Genomic DNA, 6,738 nt, shown 5'->3' with positions numbered 1-6,738 from the left:
CAGTATGTTTAGTTACCTGACAGGTGCTGTGCATGACTGTAATGTAAAGAGCTTGACCATGCAGGACCAGTACAATTTCTGAACATGGAGGCACCTGGCCAAGTAAATGAACAAGGGCAACTGCCTGCTCGAGGAAGAGGAAGAAGAAGAGGAAGATGAGGAGGAGGATGAGTAAGGGTGCGTAGTGGTGGTGGAATAGGGGGAAGAGGCCGAGGAGCATGAAGACATCCGGATGAAATTCGGGCCACAATTATAGACCATGTCATCAACCATGGCCTCACAATGGCGGAGGCAGGTCGCCGAGTGCAGCCTAATGTGCCTCGCTCTACAGTCTCCTCCATCATCCAAACCTTTCGGAGGGAAAACAGGTATGTAGTCAGTCAATGATGGAATTATATGTTGTATAGGACAGGACACTGTGCATACAGCAAGAAATATATTTATTTACACATTTACATATTCATTTAGTGTGTGTGTGTGATAGGCCTACATTAATATCTTACCTCAATGGGATGTTATGATACTAAAAATGACAAGAAAATCATTGGAGAAAATAAACTATGGAATAGTTTATTTTCTACAGTATTGATGATACAGTTTACAGTAGTATTCCAGTCACTGTGCAGTGATGCATTAGAATTGTGGTAAAGTTACTGTAAGTAAAACAACAATATAATTACATAGATAACTCATTCTGTAAGGAATACATAAGGTATACATTACAAATGGAGTGTTGTCCTTTGAATTCTATGTCTAGGATTGGACGACAACCTTGCACAGAGGAAAACTTCTCAATGAACAACAAGAACAAGAAATCTGTAACATGGTGATGGCAAATAATGCCATCACATTGAGACAGATCCGCGCTGCAATCCTACAAGAAAATGCCATATTCCAAAAAAAATTTCAACTCTATAAGCATCTCCACAATAGACCGGATATTGAAGAAGCATCAGATGACAATGAAGCAAATTTACAGGGTACCATGTGAGAGGAACTCTGATAGAGTGAAAGAGCTGCGGTACCAGTATGTACATGTAAGTTACTGGTTGTCCATCATTATAACCTTTTTACAATTAAGCAGTGGTTCCCAAACTTTTTTGGCTTCAGTACCCACTTTACCTGATTTGTGTATCCAGGTAAACCAGGTATGAAAGTATTTGATTTATCTGACTTCAACATTTCGCCTAAAAACTGCAGCTTACTGTATGATGCAATTATCATTATAATCCTTATTTTGAAGAATATAACATACAATAAGAAAAGGGGTCAAAGAGCTGCAATTAGTGCCTCCCATGTAAATCTATCTAATACTATGGGTTTTACTGTAACATTTCAGTAAGTCTAGTCATTGATGATTTTCCCCATCCCCTTTCTGTCAAATACCCCCTGTAGTACCTCTGCATAGGGGTACATGTACCCCAGGTTTGGAACCACTGGAGTAGTGTCCAGTAGTATATTGAACTTGTGGAGGTCATAGAAAATTCCTATGTAATTGTCTGTAACTGTAGTGTATGACTCGTCAGTATGACTGATTTTATGTTTTCTTTTTTTACACTATTGTAGAGAATAATGGTATTGGAAGGAAACGAGACCCATCACATCCTCGTGTTTGTGGATGAAGCTGACTTCAACCTGGCCAAGGGCCGAAGACGTGGCCGTAATATTATTGGCCACCGGGCCACGGTGGATGTCCCAGGCCACCGAGGGGGTAATATAACTATGTGTGCTGCCATATCTGAGAATGGTGAGGCCACTCACATCCCCAGTCTTGGCCCATACAATACACAGAAGCTCCTCATCTTCTTGGACCGCCTTCATTTGGATTTGATTCCTGAAAATGAGAGAGGTCTCATAGGGCCTCACCTACCACAATATGTCATTGTATGGGACAATGTGAATTTCCACCATGGCCCACTCATCAGGGCCTGGTTCACTACTCATCCAAGGATGGTCATGGTGTTCCTACCACCTTACTCTCCTTTCCTCAATCCTATTGAGGAGTATTTCTCCGCTTGGAGGTGGAGAGTTTATGAGCATCGGGCTCGAGATCAGAGATCCCTGCTCCATGCAATGGACGCCGTTTCTTCCCTTGTTGCATCGCAAGGGAGAATATATGCTGTGATGTGGACGAGAATCTGTGGCCAGACAGACAGCAACGTGTGGATGGCCAGGAGGGTGAGGACGGTGGCCACGAGAGGGAGGCTGAGGACAGCGACCAGTGAAGAACTGTTAGTTGTGAAACTCCAGCTTTATTTATAGCACTGTAGGCTGCATATAATTTTCATTGTTTTTTGTTTGTGTGTTTATATTACAGTATATTATGCTGTATACATTTTCTTTTTACTCTGATGTATGGGAGTTACTTTATTTGTGTGAATGATAATGGTTACAATTTCCTTGGTAGTATGAGTGCAATGTGTGATGTCAAACCTTGGAGGCTAAAATCCTATTTCTTTTTTTCAGTTTTATACACAATTGTATTCTGTTAGCTAGACAAAAAAACAGTACAGTAACCATTGTCAATGAAGGACTGGGCTAAGACTGAAAGGTGGACATGAGGGATATTTCAATGGTCCTCTGCCATAGTGACAAACATCTAAACATTTTGACTTGCAGTGCTTACACAATGCCAAAGGGACGAAGCATTTTGGGGGCACTGACTGTTTAAATGAGAAGAAAATTTAGTTTTGAAGCATGAGTGAACAGTTTTGGGAGAGATATGAGCTTTTGCAAGTGAGCTATAGTGTTGTGCTGAACTGTAAGACTGTTTTGCCAAATGATCTTAGAGGTTTGAGAATATAATTTCTGTTTCAAGAAATGAGCCAAACCAATGTAGAAAAACTGTAATATGAGTGGATTGTCTCTCTCCACGTGGAATGTGAATAGGTTGGGGAACCCCATAAAAAAATTTTATTTTCTTAAGCGTAAGAAATATGATATAGTGTTTCTTCAAGAAACACATCTTTCTCCGTAAGAAGCTGAAAGATTTGGAAAGATATGTGGTGGGCATGTTTTTTATAATGCTGGCTCGAAGTAAGTGCAGGGGAGTCATTACACATATAAGTAAACATCTACAATTCAAATGTCTCAAATTGAGTAAAATTATTTTTTTCATAGATCTTGAAGGGAAGTTGCCAGCCGCGGGCACCCCTCATGATATAATATAGGGAGGAGACTTTAATCTTTTGATTGACTCAGTCCTTGATCTTAGTGAAGCAAAAGTGTGCAAGCCCCCTAGAACAACAGTGATGCTTCACAGGATGTGTAAAAATCTTGCATACAGGCAAGGCTCTGGGTCCAGATGGCTTTGTCTCTTAAGTTTTTAGATCTTATGCTACAGAACTGGCTCCCATTTTGCTAGAAGTTTATACGGAATCATTAAAGAATAGAAAGCTTCTGCCAAACATGACACAAGCACGGATCAGTCAGATTCTTAAAAAGCACAAAGATCCAAGCGTTTGAAAGAGTTACCATACAATTAATAAATTGATTAATTTCATATTAATTACTCTGGATAGGGGCATCTGGCAGAATTGCCCTCTTTCTCCATTATTGTTCTGTCTTGCCCAGAAAAATTAGCAGCCATGACAAGAAAGAAGGATGATTTTCCAGGGGTGATGGCAGGAGGTGTGGCACACAAGATATTTTATTATTCATCTCCGACCCCACTAGATCTTGCCTGCAGAGAATTATTAATTCCTTTTCTAAGTTCTCAGGATACAGAGTTAATTGGTCTAAATCCGAAGCTTTGGCTCTGACAGCATACTGCCCAGTAACTGCTTTTCAGCAGGACGCCTTCCAATGGCCCAAACAGGGCATTAAGTATTTGGGTATTTTATTCCCAGCAAATTTGTGTGATTTAGATTTAATTTTGACCCTTTAATAAAAAGGGTTTTTGAGCGATGTGGGCAGGTGGACTTCATTACTTTTATCCATGATTGAGAAGGTTAATGTTATTAAAATTAATTGTATTCCAAAATACAACTACCTGCTACAATCTCTCCCTATAGATGTCCCCCTCTCTTATTTCAAGCAATTTGATAGGATAGTTAAGTCCATTTGGAATGGTAAACGTCCTCAAGTAAGTGTAAAAGAGTAGCTCATTTAAAAGTACTCATGAGTACTGTATGCCAACTTTTAAAATACATCACATGTGGCAGAAAAAAAGTCCATATGATAAGGAAAAACATAGTGGCATGGCATACTCTAGCAATACTAAGGAGCTGTATACCCAGGGCCGTAGTATTCTGGGGCCCCTGGCTGTATATTGCACTAGGCCTCTTTCCTATTAAATAGGAATACAGTTTAGAATTTGTTGTGGGGCCCCCCTGGACCTGGGGGACACTATATTCATTACACCTTACACCCCTCTAGCCATGGCCCTGGCTGTACCTACATTGTTTATTTTACTCTGGGGAGGATCAATGACACAATCACTTGCCATAGTGCATACTCCAATAGATGAAGAAAGCTCTTGATAGGCTTTTTCAATTGACCTCTAACAAAATCATAGATCTACTATTTACTGACCAATAACTTATCTTTTGGCTTTGAAGAGACAGAATGAATTGTTCTGAAAAGTTTCTCAACGGTTCAGTATCAACATGCTGAGAGACAATTATTTGGGTTTGGGACTACTTTTTCTGTCCTTGTTATCATAAAAAAAGAAAGAATCAATAAACTAAAACACCAGTATTTAAAAATGCATGTTGCGGCATTCAGAGACTGGAAGTGTGCAGTTATTTTCATTCATTCATTGCTCTATTTAATCTACAAAAAAGTAAAGACCTTTAAAAAGTGATGAAATCTCTCAGGAGTGTTCACGTGCTTATCTCAAGCAATGGTAATAAGAATGTACATATAAACAAAGGGTTTTTTACAGATCAGGGTTCAAATCACAATTGCATCATGTCACAGAAACGTCATGGTTACTGTTGTAACCTCCGTTCCCCGAGGGAAGGAACGAGACGTTGTGTCGAATGAAGTAACACAAGGGATCTTCCTGGGATGTCAAACATACCTCTGACCTGAGAAAATGCCAATGTCAAGTTGGCAGACAGAATTTGCATGCCCCACCCCGGACATATGGTATAAAGGGAAGTGTGGCAGCGAGTGCTAGTCAGGATTTTGCACTGAGGAGCCGAAAATAAGGTACGGCTGTTTACAGTGGTAGGTCTAGTGCTGTGGCAGGAGGGACACGATGTCTCGTTACTGCCCTCTGGGAATGGAGGTTACAACAGTAACCATGACGTTCCCCTTCTATCACTCATTCGACATTGTGTGGCCTGGGTGTGATAAGCTGCGTGTGGTCCAGATAGATACGAAAAGCACATACCGGACACAGCAATGAGAAGGCTGGGTCTGCCTCCTCCCAGGGCAGCTTGCTTGCAGGTTCACAACCTGGTCCCTGAAGGGGGTCGTAGGAACCTTGGGCACGTAGCCCGGTCGTGGCCTCAACATAACGTGAGAATGTGCCGGACCGAACTCCAGGCAGATGTCGCTGACAGAGAATGCATGTAGGTCCCCAACCCTCTTGATGGAGGCTACCGCAATCAGGAGGGCCGTCTTCAGGGTCAAGTCAAGTGGTTTTTATTGTCGTTCAACCATATACAGTTAGTACAGTACACAGTGAAACGAGACAACTTTCCTCCATGACCATGGTGCTACATAAAAACAACATAGGACCAACACAGAACTACATGAGACAACACAGACTAAATAACATACCTATATAAAGTGCACGTGCAAACGTGTGCAAAATGTACGAGACAGTACAATAAATTACTAAACATTTACAGGACAATAGGCACAGTTGTGTCAAACGCAGCTAGTGTCATCTTGCCTCTCATATATATATATATATATATGTGTGTGTGTGTGTGTATGCACAAAACATCTTACAGCTACAAGAAATTGAGGAATTTAGAAAGAAACCATAACCTCTTTACTGTCTGCATCATCCTTCCTAATTTCTGTCTGTTCTCGTCCAACAACAGCCAATCACGAGAGATTCAAAGAGATGCAGCCAATCAATACAGTATTTGGTCAGCAGCCAATAGCATTTGTTAACAGAAAGGATTGGGCCCCGCCTCTGAGTGTCAAAACCGACTTGTGTGCAGAAAATAACTCGCGCGTGTGTACAGATCTGCTACCGCGTGTGCAGAAAAGAACTTGTGCGTGTGCAGAAAAGAACTCTCGCGTGTATAAAGTTCTGCGCGGGTGCAGAAAATAACTTGCGCGTGTGTGAGACTTGTTAATTTGTGTGCACAATCATATTTTTTGTGCTCGAGTTTGTGATTTGCAAGTTCTGCAGGTTTAAATTTTACATGCGAGCTGTGTCATGGTGCTCACACTGTTGAAATTCACTTGCGCGCTGTGTTTTTGCAATTGCGCCATTTTGTCCAACATTAAACGCCATAGGTTTGTCCTATGTTGTTTTATGTAGCACCATGGTCCTGGAGGAACGTTGTCTCGTTTTACTGTGTACTGTACTAACTGTATATGGTTTAAACGACAATAAAAACCACTTGACTTGACCCTGAAGACTTGACTTCATTATTTTCCTCAATTCTAAATCCAATCAGGTTGGATGGGGACAGCTGTGCACAGCTGTTTTTGGATCTCTACAGAACGGGTTTAAGTCTGGGCTCTGGCTGGGCCACTCAAGGACATTCACATAGTTGTCCCCTAGCTACTCCTTTGTTATCTTGGCTGTGTGCTTAGGGTCGTTGTCCT

This window comes from Xyrauchen texanus, chromosome 38 (genome assembly GCF_025860055.1).
Source record: "Xyrauchen texanus isolate HMW12.3.18 chromosome 38, RBS_HiC_50CHRs, whole genome shotgun sequence".
NCBI lineage: Eukaryota > Metazoa > Chordata > Actinopteri > Cypriniformes > Catostomidae > Xyrauchen > Xyrauchen texanus.
The sequence above is the reverse complement of the archived record's forward strand: the minus strand, read 5'-3'. Positions refer to the sequence as shown.